The sequence below is a fragment of the Canis lupus genome, chromosome 27, assembly GCF_011100685.1.
Source record: "Canis lupus familiaris isolate Mischka breed German Shepherd chromosome 27, alternate assembly UU_Cfam_GSD_1.0, whole genome shotgun sequence".
NCBI lineage: Eukaryota > Metazoa > Chordata > Mammalia > Carnivora > Canidae > Canis > Canis lupus.
In genome coordinates, this window is record NC_049248.1 from 9,039,328 (window position 1) to 9,058,948 (window position 19,621).

Genomic DNA, 19,621 nt, shown 5'->3' on the forward strand with positions numbered 1-19,621 from the left:
TAGACAGAGTCGACATCTAAATGACTGCCTTGAACTTGGAAAACAGTTTGGGCTTTTCAAATAAAAGGCTTTAAATTCCTACCCTTGGGATGTCTGGGTGGCTCAGCGGTTAAGCATCTGCCTTCAGCTCAGAGCGTGATCCTGGAGACCTGGGATCGAGTCCCACGTCGAGCTTCTGGCATGGAGCCTGCTTCTTCCTCTGCCTGTGTCTCTGCCTCTCTCTGTATGTCTCTCATGAATAAATAAATAAAATCTTTAAAATTAATTAATTAATTAGTTCCTATCCTCATACGATTTGGTCTATTAAAGGTTTTGCTTCTCCCTCCTACCTCAGTCTACATGCGTTCTATTACTTCATTCGGTAGAAACTTAATACAAGAAAGAAAGAAAGAAAGAAAGAAAGAAAGAAAGAAAGAAAGAAAGAAAGAGAGAAAGAAAGGAAAGAAAGAAAAAGAAAGAAAGAAAGAGAAAGAAAGAAAGAAAGAAAAGAAAGAAAGAAAGAAAGAAAGAAAGAAAGAAAGAAAGAAAGAAAGAAAGTAAGTTACTACCACACTACATGATAGAAATTGTGGTTTCCATGCACTGGTAATACAATGGTGAGTAAAGCAGCTAGGGTCTCCTCCCTTCCTGCCTCAAGGCTTTAAACACCACCTATACATTGATTCCCAAATCTGTAGCTCCAGCTTGGACCACTTCCTTGAACTCAAGACAAATGCACACCACTTCTGCCTCAGCATCTTCATTTAAATATCTGATGGGCATCTCAAACATGCCTCAACCTGAGCTCCTGTTCTCTCTCTCAACACACCTGTTCCTTTTGCCACCTTTCCTATCTTGATGGCGATGTCATCCCTCCCACTGCTCAGACCAATGTGGCAGCCTTCCTTGTTTGCTTCTCTTCCTCTTAATGTCTTAATTATCAAATCCTGCTAACTCTACTTGCAGAATAAACCCAGAATGGACCACTTTTCAACACCCCCAGGTCCAAGCAACCCAGATTGCTGCATTTAGCTTCCCCACTGGTTTTCCTGCTTCATCCTCCTTCAATTACAGGCTGTTCTCCACACAAGAGTCAGATTCATCCTTTTGAAACCCTTTAGATTAGGGGTGCACAGGTGACTCAGTTGGTTGAGCATCCCCCTTCAGCTCAGATCATGAGATCAGGGTCCATGGTATTGAGGCCCATGTCAGGCTCTGCTGAGCAGGGAGTCTGCTTCTCCATCTCTGTCTGTGCTCTCACTCTCTCTCAAATAAACAAAATATTGAAAACCTTTAGATCATGTCACTCCTCTATCTAAACTCTCCCTGTCTCCCCATTCTCTCAGTTATAGCCAATATCCTAACAGGACTCCTAAGACCCTCTGCCATCTGCTCCTGCTTTACCTCTAAACTCTCACCCTTGGGGAGCCTGTCTGGCTCAGCTGGTAGGGCTTGCAACTCTTGATCTAGGGGTTATAAGTTTGCTTTCCATATTGGGTGTAGAGATTACTTTAAAAAATAAAATCTTAAAAAAATTCACCTTCATCTCTCCTTTCCTTACTTACACAAAGAACACACACTCCTGCCCCGGCCTTTGCACATACTGACCCCCTGCCTGGAGTGCTCTTTCCTTGTATATCATTACGCATTTAAAAAAATTTTTTTTAAATTTTAATTGCAGTATAGCAAATATATAGTATTGTATTCATTTCAGGTTTTTAAAAATATTTTATTTATTCATGAGAGAGAGAGGAGAGAGAGAGAGAGAGAGAGAAAGAGACATAGGCAAAGAAGCAGAGACAAGCAGGCTCCATGCAGGGAGCCCGATGTGGGACTTGATCCCGGGATTCCAGTATCATGCCCTGGGCCAAAGGCAGGCGCTCAACAGCTGACCCACCTAGGAGTCCCCATTTCAAGTGTTATATCATCAAAGTTTGATTTCCTTGTTTATGTCTTTACTCAAATATATCTTTGTAGTTGAGACTTTTCCTGGTGACCGCATCTAAAATGCAAGGAGCTGGATGCAAGACTCGAATCTGGATTCCGGGATCACTGAATTGTTGGAGAAATCCAAGGGAATAATACTATGTGAGAAGTCACAAATAGGCTAATTTTGTCTCTTATAGTTTAGGAAAGAATTTTGAAGGACGCCTGGGTGGCTCAGTGGTTAAGTGTCTGCCTTTGGCTCAGGTTGTGATCCCAGGGTCCTGGGATGGAGTCCCCATCAGGCTCTCCACAGGGAGTCTGCTTCTCCCTCTGCCTATCTGTGTCTCTCGTGAATAAATCAAATCTTTTAAAAAAATTTTTTTGAAAAAGTTAGTTTCTTCACAAGGCTCTGCTCAAGACCACACCTCATTCCTAGTTTTGTTCTCCTGCTGTCCAGTCTACTCCTCTTGGTCGAAAAGCCTCTTTTTCTCACTTCCACGGGGAAATTCTACCTTGTATTCTCCTGGATTATTCTTACTCATGGGTCCATTTCCTATCTAGACATTTGTTTCTCCAAATCTTTATTTCTGAAACAGATTCTGAGGGCACCAGAAAAATGATAACCACTCACCTTTGGCACTCTGAATTCCATAGAATGGTTGAATGGGGAAAGAAGGGGAGGGCACTTCACAAATTCCTCTGCAGAGACTACAGTGAGGCAGGGCCATGGACAATCTGATCCCTTTAAGTTAGGTTGTCTCCTCAGATATGGGTTGGGCCTTTACCCTATTTTCATCCAATTATCCAGAGAATTATGCACACATACACACATCTTCCTAAAAGATAAATATTAATTTTTAGAGGTGGTGGTATCTCTAAATCCAAAAAATAGAAGAGAAAAAAATTTCCCAACTGCACAAATGATATTGCTGCTTGCACTTCTCATGATTATGCAAAGCTGTATTAGTTTCCTTTATATATTATGTCCCTCTGAGGGACGCCTGGGTGACTCAATAGTTGAATGTCTGCCTTCGGCTCAGGGTGTGATCCTAGGATCCAGGATCAAGTCTTGCACTGGGTTCCCTGCTGGGAGCCTGCTTCTCCCTCTGCCTTTGTCTCTGTCTCTCTTTCTATATCTCTCATGAATAAATAAATAAATCTTTAAAAATAACTGTGTCCCTCTGTTCCAGCCAGAAATAAGAAAACTAGCCTATTGCTGATTCACATGCCTCTTTGTTTGGTTTGATTTGTGTTCACTTTGGGCAATTCTAATCATTGCTAAGTGTATGGTTCAGTAGCATTGATTACATTCACAATGTTGTACAACCATCACCCCTATGTGTTTCCAAAATGTTTTTATGACCCAAAAAGGAGCTTCATATCTATTAAGCAATAGCTCAGCATTCCCTCTTTCTACATCCTGGTAACCTCAAATCTGCTTTCTTAATGAATTTACCTGCTCTAGATATTGCATATAAGTGAAAAATATTCAATGTTTGTCCATTTGAGTTTGGTTTATTTTACCTTGTATAATGTTTTCAAGATTCATCCATGTTATAGCATGTATCAGAACTTCATCCCTTTTTATGGTTTATACATTTATAATGTTCCATTGTATGTATGTAGCACATTCTAGTTATCCATTCATTTGTTGATGGACACTTCAGGTATTTCCATCTTTTGCTTATTGTTCATAGTGTTGCAATGAAGATTTGCCTGAGTCCTTGTTTTCAAAACTAGAAGTGGAATCACCTTTTTTTTTTTTTTTTTGTGGAATCACCTTCTGAATGACAACTCTGACACACATATAGGCACTTGCGTACACATACACACATATACACGTGCATATACACGTGCATACAAATTCTGGCCTAAGGGCCCCTGGCTGGCTCAGTGGAATGTGGGACTCTTTTTTTTTTTTTTTTTTAAGATTTTATTTATTTATTCATGAGAGACAGAGAGAGAGAGAGGCAGAGACACAAGCAGAGGGAAAAGCAGGCTCCATGCAAGGAGCCGGATGCGAGACTTGAATTGGGATCCTGGGATCACGAACTGAGCTGAAGGCAGACCCTCAACCACTGAGCCACCCAGGCATCCTGGAATGTAGGACTCTTGATCTGAACATCATAAGTTCAAGCACCATGTTGGGCGTAGGGGTTATTAAAAAAATTAAAAACCTAAAAAAAATCTGCACCAAACTATGAAGTTATAGTTTTGGTTGTTTTTTTTTTTTTTTATCTTTGATAGTCACAGAGAGAGAGAGAGGCAGAGACACAGGCAGAGGGAGAAGCAGGCTCCATGCACCGGGAGCCCGACGTGGGATTCGATTCCGGGTCTCCAGGATCGCGCCCTGGGTCAAAGGCAGGCGCTAAACCACTGCGCCACCCAGGGATCCCCTGAAGTTATAGTTTTAAAATCCAATGGTTCCTCACATAAGAGCCCTCTTTTCTGCTCAGCCTTTTGCCGGGGAGAGATTTTCATTCTTTTCATAATGTTACATGTCTAACAGGCCCAGCCGGTAGCTGGGAAGTAGAATAACTATACCTGAGATCTGAACTCAAGTCAGCCCTTTCTTCCATAGGATCCATGCAATACTGTCATGGTGGTTAAACCAATCCCACAGGCTGTAATCAGATTGACCATATCAACTCAGCTTTCTCAGAGCTACAGAGAAGGATTTTCCCCTGTATTACTGTGTCACTTAGAATTGGGTTTGGCTATATATGTCAGGCAAACTCAATGAATTACTTATGGAAGATATAATTTCATGAATTACTTACAGAAGATGTAATTTCTTTCCCACATAAAACATGTACATGACTAGCAAGTAATCTAAATCTAATTGAAATATGTTTGGAGCTCTTTATTTTGTCAACAGAGTATCTGTGGGTCTCATTTTCAGCCAGAGTGTTTTTCTCATCTCAGCTCAATGATGAGGCTTGAGTCTCAGCCATACCAAGGGGAAATGAAATGCTGTGTATCAGGAACCAAAGAATAGGGGTTGTGGGAGAGAAAATAGAAAGGTGGCTATGGGGGACACCTGATTGGTTATATGTTGAAGCATACAACTTGATCTCCGGTCTGGGTTTTAAATTTGAACCCCACGTTGGGTGTGGAGATTACTTTTTAAAAGGTAGAGTCGGGGATCTCTGGGTGGCTCAGAGTTTAGTGCCTGCCTTCCGCCCAGGGTGTAATCCTAGAGTCCATGGATCGAGTCCCACATCAGGCTCCCTGCATGGAGCCTGCTTCTCCTGCCTGTGTCTCTGCCTCTCTTTCTCTCTCTCTGTGTCTCTCATGAATAAATAAATAAATAATCTGAAAAACAAACAAAAGGGTGGAGTCAATTCCTCCAAACTGGTTTCTGAAGCAGAATTATCTGTGGATATTTATTTATTTCATCTGTAATGTAGATTTGATACGGTGTTGGCAAAATCTATTAATACAACATGAGTACATTCTTGTATATCTTGCATTTGAATATCATACTTTTCACTGTATAGACTAAAGATTTTCTCCAAAAGATGTAAATACTTTAAATATTTATTACTTGAAAATGAAGGTGGTGCAGAGAAAAAAATCTGTTTTGATGTTCTGCTTTGGGACAATTTAGAAAGTGCTCTTGTAAGTTATAAAATGAAATTCATTCAATTAATTTTTGTTAAAGATTTTATTTATTCATGAGAGACAGAGAGAGAGAGAGGCAGAGACATAGGCAGAGGGAGAAGCAGGCTCCCTCTTGGGAGCCTAACGTGGAACTCGATCCCAGGACTCTGGAATCACACCCTGAGCCAAAGGCAAATGCTCAACTGCTGAGCCACCCAGGCAACCCCCAATTAATATTTATTGAAGGCCTACTATGAGAAAACATAAGGCTGAGCTTTGAAGGGGAACAATGATGCATACTGTAATTCTTCAAGGAATTCATTTTCGTTTAAAGCTTCAAAAATAGATAATGAGATGACAATATGAAAGAATTAAATGTCAATGAAAGACAAATCTGAAATTACAGAATCAGGGGTGCCTGGGTGGCTCAGTCCATTGTGGGTGGTCATGGAATCCACCCACCACCCACCCCCCTTCCATCCCCCCACCCCCCCCCGTCCCTCTCCTTCTGCTCCTCCCCACACTCTCTGTCTCTGTCTCTCTCTTTCAAATAAATAAATAATCTTAAAATAAAAATTATGGGATCCCTGGGTGGCGCAGCGGTTTGGCGCTTGCCTTTGGCCCAGGGCGCGATCCTGGAGACCCGGGATCGAGTCCCACGTCGGGCTCCAGGTGCATGGAGCCTGCTTCTCCCTCTGCCTGTGTCTCTGCCTCTCTCTCTCTCTCTCTCTCTCTCTGTGTGACTATCATAAATAAATTTTAAAAAAATTATAGAATCATAGTATCTCAGAGTTGGAGGAATCTTAGTGTATATCTAGCCTTATGCTTCTCGAAATGACATGCATATTTGGAGATATTCCTAAATATGAGTGCATGACAGGATATTAGGGAGCAGATCAAACCTGTAGGATAAATATGTCATGCTATCCTAGAACACAAAAGGTTTCCAAAGATTAGGGGGAAATAGCATTTTTATTTTATGTATTTACTTATTTTTTCCTAAGTGGAAAGAATGTACCAAACATACTTTGTGCTTTTCTTAAGCAAATGACAAAGACCTAGTTTACCAGCTTTAGTTTTTTAAACTGAAGCTTAATATTACTTATTTATTTTATTTATTAATGAGAGACACAGAGAGAAAGGCAGAGACATAGAGGGAGGAAGCAGGCTCCTCACAGGGAGCCCAATGTGGGACTTGATCCCCAGAAGGGGATCTTACCCTGAACCAAAGGCAGATGCGGGGATCCCTGGGTGGCGCAGCGGTTTGGCGCCTGCCTTTGGCCCAGGGCGCGATCCTGGAGACCCGGGATCGAATCCCACATCGGGCTCCCGGTGCATGGAGCCTGCTTCTCCCTCTGCCTATGTCTCTGCCTCTCTCTCTTTCTCTCTCTGTGAATATCATAAATAAATAAAAATAAAAATAAAGAATCTGTAACAAAGGCAGATGCTAACTGCTGAGCCACCCAGGTGTTCCTTAATATTACATATTTAAACAACTGTCAAAATTTACTAAGTTGCCAGCATTAAAGAACAACTGGAAAAACATCCTCAGTTTGTATTAAACGAGAAATGTATTACCATTAATGCTTTAATATCTCTCACTACTAAATACTGAAAAAATTGAAATTATTTTGTGGAAGATTCATCTTGGCCATATTTTTTTAAAGATTTAAAAAAATATTTTATTTGTCAAAGAGAGAAGGAGCACAAGCAGAGGAGAGGCAGGCAGAGGGAGAAGCAGGCTCCCCACTGAGCAAGGAGCCAGATTCAGGACTTAATCCCCTGACCCTGGATCATGATCCGAGCCAAAGGCAGACACCCAACCAACTGAGCCACCCAGGTGTCCCCATCTGTTGATGTTAACTTCACAGCAGGCTGGCTCTACTTGGCTCATGCTGCAAATACAATGGAAAAGCAGGTCCATATTGGTGCTAGTGTATGAAAGAATCCTGGCCACCTTGGATTACATTTAATAAAAAAGCAAGGATTATTTGAAGTAGAATATAATATGCACATTTGTTTTTCTTATTTTTATAGCTTTTCCCCAATATGTAAAATGTAAAAGTTCTTAAAACATGGAAGATTTCAGAGATGATTATTCTCCCTTGTATGTATGTAGAGTAAGCCCACATCTGGCAGGCACACAAGTGTGACAGCTAATATAACATCATGTAAATATTAAGAATTAAACAGATCCCATGGAAATTTCAGCCTAGTGTGGGTTGTTTGGGATTGGATCCTCAGATGCTCAGCATTTATTTGCTCTTTTATAGGATGTTTGAATGGGGGGGGGGAGATTTTGAGGAACAATGGTTCTCTAATTCTCCATAGGAAGCGTGAATCCTAAAGCATCCCAAACAGTGGTCTCCTAACCTCTTGTATAATTCTAGTCACAGGACATACATCACCCACTTAGCTGTAGAAAGTGAGCTCAGATACCTACTGTGTGTGAACCTGAAACTGAGATACTTGGAATTTGTGGAATACGCCTGAAAAAAACTTTTCATCCTCTCTCCAGGTAACAGAAGCTCCATGAGCAAAATCAGGGACTATTTTGATGTATTTCATCTGTTTTAGCAACAATGAGTAGCTTAGTTTGGTATGAATGATGGCTCACAACAAAATAATGATCACAGGTAAAATTGAGATGTTATTCATATTTCATGTAATCTTCTTAAGGAATGCTTTTGGATATATTTTTTTAAGATTTTATTTATTATTTATTTAAAAAATTTTTTTAAATTAATTTTTATTTATTTATGATAGTCACACAGAGAGAGAGAGAGAGAGAGAGAGAGAGAGGCAGAGACACAGGCAGAGGGAGAAGCAGGCTCCATGCACCGGGAGCCCTACGTGGAAATCGATCCAGGGTCTCCTGGATCAGGCCCTGGGCCAAAGGCAGGCGCCAAACCACTGCGCCACCCAGGGATCCCTAAGATTTTATTTATTGGGATCACTAGGGTGGCTCAGTAGTTGAGCATCTGCCTTTGGCCCAGGGTGTGATCTTGGGCTCCTGGATCGAGTCCCACATTGGGCCTCCTACGTGGAGCCTGCTTCTCCCTCTGCCTGTGTCTTTGCCTCTCTGTCTCTCATGAATAAATAAATAAATATTTTTTAAAAAGATTTTATGATCCTGGAGACTCAGGATCGAATCCCACATCGGGCTCCCGGTACATGGAGCCTGCTTCTCCCTCTGCCTGTGTCTCTGCCTCTCTCTCTGTGTGTGACTATCATAAATAATAATAATTAAAAAATATATTAAAAAAAAGATTTTATTTATTCATGGGAGACACAGAGAGGCAGAGACACAGACAGAGGGAGAAGCAGGCTCCCCACAGATCAGGGAGCCAGATGTGGGACTTGATCCCAGGACCTCGGGATCACGACCCAAGCCAAAGGCAGATGCTCAACCACCAAGCCACCCAAGTGCCCTTTTAAGGAAAGCTTTTGAACAAAGTGGAGAATTATATACCTTGCATAATGGCTATAAATCAAAAGCTACTATAGAGGCATGACTTGTCCAGCATAAGAAAATAATTTTTTTTTTTCTCAGAAAGCTGTATTCCTGCTTCCCTTTCTTTTAAAGGAAGGAAAATGACATCTCTTCTAAGTACCATAGCATTTTTCATTGGCATTTGGAGCTGGTACAGTTAAAAAGACAATTCTGCAGGGTTTCATTTTGCTATTTTTAAAACTTTCCTTACTAATTACCCTCTCTCCTCACCAACTTCTCTTGAAAAACCACAGGACAACCTGGTGAGTTTATTTTTGACAAAAACAACAAGATTTGGAAATTATGCCTCTGACTGGGTGAAGGTTTGGACATCTGGACTTCACCACCACTGATCTTCACCATGGGAAGCCAGAGGTGAAGTTTCATTCTGGCCAGCACAGGAGGCCAAAAGGCCCCCTGGGAATCCTCCAGGGCACACATTCCTGGGTCTGTGAGCCAAGATGCTCAGATAATGACTCCCCAGGCCACTATTTTTGGACACCAGGTAGATTGTTCAATATGATACTTTCTTGTTTTTGAAAAAGCCCAAAAAAGGGATCCTTGTGGGTAAAGTGTGGGTTTTGGAGTGCTTCAACTTCTGCATTTCCTGATTTTTGTTTTTCTCACTTGAGTACCAGACACATTACTGAATTTCTCTGGGGTATCAAGAAACTGAGGGACAGATCTTTAAACATATACAGGAATTACTCACTCACCTTCTGCTGTGCAGCTGCCCAGGTCTCATTGAGGTTGAGAGAACCAAAAAAACAAGTATTCATCAAAAGCCTAGTGCTGGGCAAAGGGCTGAAGAAAAAGTTATTTTCGATGGGAAAAGTCACGGAAGAAGCTTCATTGATCATGCACATAATGAAAAATAGTATAGGGTAGTGGGAAAAGTTAGGTTTTGAAATTAAGTACATTAAGAGTTGAATTGTCTCCACCACTTCCTAGCAAAGTGTCTGAATGTGTTTCAGTTTCCCCACGTGTAAAATGTGAACAAAAATAGTAAAAACAGCTAACCTTTATTGTGCACATACTTTAGGTCAGGTTTTGTGCCAAGCATGTTACATATATTTTACTTTAGTATAGGAGATAGAAACTATTATCCCAACTTTCAGGCATGAGCACTGAAGCTCAGATTTGAAACTATTATCTTGCAGGATTCTTAAATATAATGTAAGCAAGGGACTCCTCCTGTTGCCTAGTGCATGGCAGATAATCTATAAAGAACACCTGATTTTATAAAATATTATAGAATGGATATATTTAGAAGGCCAGATCTTTCAAAATATCAATTGTGATCGTCAGCACATTATGGGAGAACATGGTTTTCTGATTAGTAGCAAAGTATGAGTGAGGAGTTTTGTGGTTCTCACACTTCAGTGTGAGTGAGTGTATAAAATTGCAGATTCCAGTATTTAATCCCTAAAGAGTTTATTCAGTAAGTCTGGAATGCAGCCCAGGTTCTCTGCCTTCCTGACAAGCAGCCTTTCATTCCAAAGCAGGTGGTCCGGTTGGACCTAAATTTGAAAAATATTGGCTGAGAGGAGCTCAAATTTCTCCCAACTCTAAAATTCTGTTTGTATGACCTCACTCTAAAATTTTGTGTTTGTATGACTTCAGAGTTTTGAAAAATTGGTGTGTGTTTGCTTCATTGCTTTTTAGCCATTTGGAATGCCAGGGAAAATTAGAGATGCTCCAAATAACATGGAGATCTTTTCTCTTTTTGTGGGTAGGTGCATTCCAAAGACCAAATTCCATGTTGTTTGTTTGCTCAGTGATATAATATAAGAAAGGATAATTGCAATCATGACAAAATATCTCTAAAGTGGATAAGGGACAGGCCTAAAGAAAGTATGACATCTAATAAACAATATGTTACCCATAGAATTGCCATTCTCCTATTTCTCTTTTAACTAGTCTGGGACACTTGAAATAAAATCACCTTCTGCTCTAAGGAAGTCCTGGCACCATATTGGCAAATTCTTCCTCTGTTTTTATAGAGTCTGTGCTGATCATTGCCTTTCTTCTCAATAATTGTTCTGTCACTAATTAAATCACAGCCCTCTTGGTTTTATTATATTGTGTTCTTTAAAAAAAAAAAAAATTCATCCATGAGAGACACACAGAGATAGAAACATAGGCAGAGGGAGAAGCAGGCTCCCTGCAGGGAATCAGATGTGGGACTCTATCCCAGGACCCCAGGATCATGCCTCAAGCCAACGGCAGACACTCAACCACTGAGCCACCCAGTCATCCCTATTATATTCAGTATTCTTGATGAGATTTGAGAAAGAACTGCTTGATATCAGTAGCTCCAAATTGTTACCTGGTTTCCTCTTCCCCCATGACCCTCACATCTTTCCTCCTACTCCACTCAATCAACATGTGGCTAAAAGTACCAACAAAGATCTCTTCACTTTACCAGAGGGGAACTGGAAGAGCTAACTACATCACTAATACTAGAAAAAACATTACTAGTACACTCAGCATTTTCATTAATTCATTCAGCATGGTCCTGGCTCCCACACATTCTGGTTACTTTAGACCTCCATCCACAGGTTCCATAGAGGAGGTATGGCTACAGATTGAAACAAGTGAAGTCAAAGTTCTCCCTATTGGGACAGTTATTTTGGATATGCTCTGTAATTAGTTGCTTATGCCCCATACAACCTTTTTAAAAATATTTTATTTATTTGAGAAAGAGAGAATATGTGAGTGCATACACATGCAAGCAGGGGGAGGAGCGGAGCAGAGGTGAGGGAGAGGGATGAATAGACTCTGCTGAGCTCTGAGCCTGATATGGGGCTTATGACCCTAGCTAAAACCAAGAGATAGATACTTAACTGACTGAGCCACCCAGGCTACAGATAATCTTAACAAGCAGGGTTATGGCAGATACAATAGGTCACAGCGTATATGATTCCATTTATATGAAATATTCAGTATAGGTGAATCCTGAGAGGCAGAAAGCAGATTGGTGGCTTCCCAGGGAGTAGAGGGAGGAGGAATTGAGAGTAATTGCATAATGGATATGGAGTTTTTCTTTGGGGTGATGAAAAAGCTTTGGAAATAGAGGAGCACCTGGTTGGCTCAGTCAGAAAAATGTGCAACTCTTGATCTTGGGGTCATGAGATGGAGACCCATATTGGGTTTACTTAAATAAGTAAACTTAAAAAGTTTTGGATGTTTTGGAAGATATGTACAATTTGCATACTAAATGTTGCTAAATTGTACACTTTAAGATAGTTTTATGTTATGTGAATCTCATAAATTCTTGATTAATTCAGAGACTTCTGAATAAACAGCCATAAAAAGGAGGAGATGATGACAGGGCTATTCTCATTATGCATGATGTTAGTCATTAGTATGGAAGACAGTCTAGAGTAAGGGAAGCAAAGGTGATATACACCCTGGGACAAAGGAGAGGATAGTAATGGGAATGGGAGGGACGAACTGAGATATAAATGACAAATTCACTTGACCAACACTCGGGGAACAGGTGCTAATGGGGAACTGAAGGCTGTGGGTGCGGCTGTACAAAATGAAGGGCCTCTTTGTTTCTTAACAGGAGGAAACACAATACTTTTTAGTATAAATTAAAGCATTGCTTTATCTCTAATCAAAAATTAAACCTGAAAACAAGAAAACGTATGCCATTGTAGAATACCAAAGGTGTTACAGATTGAGTAACAAAGAAGTTACTCTAATCTCATTGAGGGAAAGACACCATGTCTTACTTGACTTTGTATTCCCAGCACTGTGCCAGGCATGGGTAGTCAAATGTTGCTGCTGATCAGGTACTCTTCTAATCATCTAATTCACTTAATCTTACAATGGCCGTAGGCATTTGGTATCATTGAGTTCTTCTGAGGCACAGAAAGGTTAGGATCACAATGGTGGAATTAGGCTTTGCACCCAGGTAGTCTAGCTTCTGTTTGTGTTCTGAAACACTTGCTATATTTCCTGAAAGAATCAAAGAAATAATAATTAAAAGACTGACTAGTCAACAAACATAGATTCTCTTTATCCTTCTGAAGAGAGGAAAAAATCTGAATGTCTTTGGCACTTCCCATGTTATTTCTTCTGGCCAGATTCATTGCTCTCGACCATTGGCTGTGTGCAAAAAATTTCCGAGTAGCCTAGTTCCTGGGTAGTCTATGGCAGCATGTGAAAGCAAGCCAACACCTGCTTTCCACCTTAATTTTAATAAGGGAGCACACATCACATTCCTCACAGGGTAAAAAAAGCATTGGGTACCCTGTGATAATTAAGGAAACAAATAACTAGTATTGTATCATCCAGTTCTAGTCTCCAAAATTAATAAAACCTTCAGTCTGTCCTGTAAAATTAGTGACCTCTAGCAGAAACAATTGTATACGTATCTTTGGCAATGGTGATGTCTGAAACTAGCCTTTGACGACATGCTAACCATGTGGAAAAAATTGCTGTTTTTCCATCAGGAGTGGACTAGTAAATTTGGTTATCTAAAGAGTCTAATTTTGAGGGACGCCTGGGTGGCTCAGCGGTTGAGCATCTGCCTTCAGCTCAGGTTGTGATCCCGGAGTCCTGGGATCAAGTCCCACATCAGGCTCCCCGTGGGGAGACTGCTTTTCCCTCTGCCTATGTCTCTACCTCTCTCTCTCTCTGTGTGACTCATGAATAAATAAAATCTTTTTTAAAAAATCTAATTTTTATATTTAAGTATACTGTATTTTTTGTACCAATTTTTGAAAAGTCTAAACTCTCTTACAAACCTTTGGCAACTCAAATACTTCTGACTTTTAAATACTTTGTCTCCGGGATCCCTGGGTGGCTCAGTGGTTTAGCACCTGCCTTCAGCCCAGGGCATGATCCTGGAGTCCCTCGCTGGGCTCTCTGCATGGGGCCAGCTTCTCCCTCTGCCTGTGTCTCTGCCTCTCTCTCTCTGTGTCTCTCATGAATAAATAAATAAAATCTTTAAAAATAAACAAACAAACAAACAAATAAATAAACACTTTTGTCTCCAAATCTTCCTTTTGCAATGGAAGGAACATTAAGTTTTAGAATTCATGGGTTCAGCCTTCTTTCCACTGTGCTACATTTTATGAAGTCAGCAGTACTTCTTCACTTCTCAAAACCTTATTCTCTGTCCCCAAAATAGAAGCAATGATCCCCTTAAATGCTCACCTTGTGGATTGTTCTCAGAATGAAATATGAGGTTCCTAAAATACAAAAAACAACCTGATAAAAAAAAATTTAAGTGAAATGTAGTCTGGGTTAGTTGGAGTAGGAGGTGGCATCATGTGAATCACCATCCACCACAAGTTGAGTGCCAGGACTCCAAGAGCTGGGGCATCTACTGAAGGCTAGGCAGGCTGAACAGATTTCTGGCCAGATGAGCCAATTATACCTTCAACCAAGTTGTGCCAAAAATGTTTGAATCACACCAGCCAGCCACCTCGGTTCCTTTCTTGGACCATTGGAAGATGAAGTTTCCTGGCCCAGATGACAAAACAGCTGTGTTGTAGGGACAGTATCAGATGACCTTGTATGTCCCCTACATGCCAAACTATCTGTTTGCACTGGCACACCCACAGGCTCAAGGGCAGAGACCCGATCAGTACCTTAGACCAGCTGGCCCCAGGGTTCCCCAAGGGATGTGGTGCCATAGTGACCTGCACTCCCATTCTCCAAAGGGCCAAGAGGTATATGGGCATTTGGGCAAGGTCTTGCAGAAACGGGCATAGCCAACCAGACCCTAAGTGCTCTCTAAGGGCCGAGCATGCCAGGGGTGGAGGATGTCTGCCATGGCCTGCAAAAACTCACCCTGGATCCTGCTCTCTCATTAAGATTTTAGATGGTGAAAAAAAATTTTAAATTAGAAAACTTGAATTAGAGAGAAACTAGTATTAGTGATATTGTACACCTTTTGCAGATTTCCACACCTGTCTGCTCAGTGGCTAACCAGCAAGGGTTACCTCATTTTGTAACAAGAGAAGGAAGAGCCAACCTACTCAAGAATAGTTAGGGAGAAATCCATCCATTTTAGGCAGAAAAAAAATCTTATTTTATTAAATATGTAATATTACAAGTGCTAACCCTTTTGAATACACGATCTTGTTAATTCTCAGAACCACTGCTAAGGTAGATGTATTCCCATAAATCTACAGTTGAGCAGGAACATACAATTACTGAGTGCTATGTCAGGACTGGCCCTGAAACAAACACAGATTCCTTTATGTTAAATTAAACAGGATGATATAAATATATTTTTTGTTTTTTCTTAAAGATTTTACTTATTTATTCTTGAGACACAGAGAGAGAGGCAGAGACATAGGCAGAGGGAGAAGCAGGATCCCTGCGGGTAACCTGATGGTGGGACCTGATCCCAGGACCCTGGGTCATGACCTGAGCCAAAAGCAGACAGTCAACCACTGAGCCACCCAAGTGTCCCTAAATATATATTTTATTATACCTAGAACCATGTTGATTTGAGTGTAGGTGCCCCATGCATAGATTTTTAGTTGCTATTTTTTAGTTGCTATTTTTAGTTGCTATTTTTTAGTTGCAAGAGAAATTATTCCTGCCCTATGTCATTACAACATCCTGTAATTCTTATGAATTGTACTTACACATTCTTTTTTTTTTTTAATTTTTATTTATTTATGATAGTCACAGAGAGAGAGAGAGAGGCAGAGACACAGGCAGAGGGAGAAGCAGGCTCCATGCACCAGGAGCCCGATGTGGGATTCGATCCCGGGTCTCCAGGATCACGCCCTGAGCCAAAGGCAGGCGCCAAACCGCTGCGCCACCCAGGGATCCCTGTACTTACACATTCAATCTATAATTTATGAAATATTGTACTTGATCACTTATCACACTGCCAGATCTTTCTATCCCACTTCCTGTGAGATATTGGCAACATAAGAGCATAGTTTAACATTACCGAGTTAATGATTACCTTCCAGCAAACTAGTTTCTCTGAGTAACCAGTTGAGGAGCTGTCATTCATGATTTTATATGAACATTTTCGAAGTAATTTTTGTTTTCAACACATTGATTTTGAGGTTAACATTACACATTTTCATAAACTTATTTATATTAATAATACTTTATTGGGGCGCCTGGCTGCCTCAGTCAGTGGAGCATGCTACTCTTGATGTCAGGGTTGTGAGTCTGAGCCCTGTGTTGGGTATAGAGATTACTAAAATAAATAAAATCTTTAAAAAAATTGGTTTCCCTTCCTCCCCAAATCTCATCCCTTTTGGAATGGATGGATAGATATATGGATGTAATTTTATACAAATGGAAGAAAACTTTTTCTGTGCAGTCTTCATTATCCTTTATTGTAACTCCTTGCATTTGACCTTTAGGGACAGAACAACGTATTAGGACACAGTGTATAATGACATAGTTGAAAGCATCAATGCCCATCAATCAATCCCTTACGGATCATTTGGGTTATTTTCCATTAAACTGTTTCTTTAAATTTGCTCAGAGTTCATCTGTTCCCTTTTTTTCCAGATTAAGGGAGGAGGTGAATCTCACACAAATTTAAGAGATCATCCTGAATTCAATCCTCATGGATTATCATCTAAATTTAACAATATACTCCATAGGGATCCCTGGGTGGCGCAGCGGTTTGGCGCCTGCCTTTGGCCCAGGGCGCGATCCTGGAGACCCGGGATCGAGTCCCACGTCGGGCTCCCGGTGCATGGAGCCTGCTTCTCCCTCTGCCTGTGTCTCTGCCTTTCTCTCTCTCTCTCTCTGTGTGACTATCATAAATAAAATTATATATATATACTCCATAAAGCTACACATATGGTAGGTAAATCCGCAAAAGAAAGGAAAAGGGAGAGAAAAAAAAATTAGCAGAGCTAGAGAAAAGGACCCCCTGGTTTAGTCAAGAAAAAACCAGAACCTTCCTGAAAGTGATTGGACAAATTGAAATTAAAAAAAAAAAACAAAAAAAAAAAAAAAAAAAACACCTTCATCAGCTATTAAAAAAAAAAAATGAAGGTTTGAGGTGAAATGAAGCTCAATTTGTCAACAGGAAGCTATGGGCTCTGCACCTCTATTTATATAAATAGCATTTGCTTTTTCCATCTTTGGTTCTGCCCAGAAGTTGTTGTCTGACCGCTGCTTCTGGCTCTGCTTGACTGGTTTTTAGAAAAAAAGAAAAGAAAAAGAAACTGTGGCCACATGTTCCTTTCTCTACCACACACAACCTCTACAAGTCACTTTCCCTGAAGTTTGGTTAGTGAAAATGCTAAATGATACAGGATTTCAATGTTTATTGGAGTGTTGTATTTTTTTTTTAAGTTTTTTTTTTTTTTTTTTTTTTTTTTTTAAATGATAGTCACAGAGAGAGAGAGGCAGAGACATAGGCAGAGAGAGAAGCAGGCTCCATGCACCGGGAGCCCGACGTGGGACTCGATCCCGGGTCTCCAGGATCGCGCCCTGGGCCAAAGGCAGGCGCCAAACCGCTGCGCCACCCAAGGATCCCTGGAGTGTTGTATTTTTAACCAAATCTGCCTCCCCGAGTTGACAAAATTATAAGGACAGTCCTGACTTCTTTCTGCTGTGCTCTTGAGGTCTTTCCATTCTACCCTGTAAAGTTCCAGGTCTCTCGGGACCTCTTTGCCACACTTTCCAAATTCCCTTTTCCCATCAAGTCTGTGAATTGCCGTCTTCCAACATTCTGGTCCCTTGCCGTGATGCCAACCTGTCATTCTCTCCCATCTGCTAACTCCCCTTGTCTGGGGTCTGGGAGTTTCTTCTCAGATTTCTTTCTTCACTGGGTTACAGCTGCTTCGGTACTGAAGGCAGGGTAACCCAAGAGGCTGCACCGTAAGTTGTTTGCACCTCTGACCTGTGTAACACATTTGGTTTGACACAAACACCCTGAGGCAGAGGAGGGAGGGGCTTGCGGCTAGCAACATCCACTGATTGATGTCATCAAAAGTAAGGCCCAAAAGTGGGGAGACCAGCTGGAGTTTGCACCATCTGCTTGTGAGTCAAAAGAATACTTAAGAGAAAGTGTGCACCGAAATATATTTAGAGTATAGTGCACACGTGAATTTCCCATTCAAGGAGAATTTTCCTAAGCATGAAGTGTGGAAAACATTAGGCTCAGAGCAGGAGCAGTTCAATTGTGGAGGAGGAAACAAGAGATAACCTCACAGGTGGGCAGATGAAGGTGCCATCCCATCTTTCAAAATACCAGGGGGACGCCTGGGTGGCTCAGAGGTTGAGCGTCTGTCTTTGGCTCAAGGTGTGATCTCGGGGTTCCAGGATCAAGTCCTGAATCGGGCTCCCTGTGAGGAGCCTGCTTCTCCCTCTGCCTATGTCTCTGCCTCTCGCTCTGTCTTTTCATGAATAAATAAGTAAAAACTTTGAAAAAGAAAGTACCAGGAAGACATTCAATCTCAAAAAGATACTCTCCTAAAGATACTTTCACCAAATCCTTTAATTCCAAGGCTAAAAATGCACTGATATGTTTCCAAATATTTTTCATCAAAATATAAATGCCTTGGGACACCTGAGTGGCTCAGTGGTTGGTTGAGCATCTGCCTTCGTCTCAGGGCATGATCCTGGGATTCAGGATCAAGTCCCACATTGGGCTCCCTACAGGGAGCCTGCTTCTCCCTCTGCCTGTGTCGCTGCCTCTCTCTCTGTGTCTCTCATGAATAAATAAAATCTATCTCTCTATATATATTTATTAATAAATTCCTTGCTGAAGAGCGATATCAGTTGTACTCACCAGGAAAGGGATAGTATTAATGCCTACAAGAGTAAAAAATTTTCAAAGCTTTTCATGGGAGGAACAAGGAATGAAAACTAGAACATCAGAAATGGGGCAAAGATGAAAAACAAGGAGGTAAATGAAATTCTGCCAGTGGACAAGAGAACAGAGGGAAAGAACAGGACCGTGGCTTCTGGCTGGCCCAGTTGGTTGAGCGATTGACTCTTGGTTTCAGTTCAGGTTGTGAATTGGAACCCCACTGTTGCCCCCCACCCCTGTGAGGTCCCCTATTCTGCTCTATACTCGGGGGGGGAGTCCGCTTATGGTTCTCTCCTTCTCCTCCTCCCTCTGCATTCTCTCTCCTTCTCTTAAAAAACAAAAACAAAACAAAAACCAAAAACAAACAAACAAAAAAACCAGGACCAGGCACCTGGGTGGCTCAGTGGTTGAGCAACTGCCTTTGGCTCAGGTCGTGATCCCAGAGTCCTGGATTTGAGTCTCGCATTGGGTTGCCTGTGGGGAGCCTGCTTCTCCCTCTGCCTATGTCTCTGCCTCTCTCTCTGTGTCTCTTATGAATAAATAAAATCTTAAAAAAAAAAAAAAAAAAACAGGACCAATACAATATCCTGAAACTAATCTGGGACTGTCTTTATGAGAAAGTTGTGGCAGAAAATAAGAATCTCTAAGCATAAGGAAAGAAAGAATGGGCAGCAAGTTAGAAATGTTGGTTTACATATCAAGAGTTAAAAAGGTAGAAAATATAAGAATAATGAGAACTAGGAAAACACTGAAATATGATCATGCAGAAGAGAAGTGAGAATAAAGCATGAAGCTTTACCTAGGAAGACTGTTGGGACTGAAGGGGGCAAAAAGAAAAAGAATTCTCTGAATTG

General features: G+C 41.1%; 1 protein-coding gene across 7 annotated transcripts in view; it reads left to right on the plus strand.

Moving 5' to 3' along the window:
• The window catches only part of RIMKLB (ribosomal modification protein rimK like family member B), a 171,083-nt gene that overhangs the window by 30,879 nt on the left and 120,583 nt on the right, over window positions 1–19,621 (plus strand). The gene's annotated exons all lie outside the window — the stretch shown is intronic.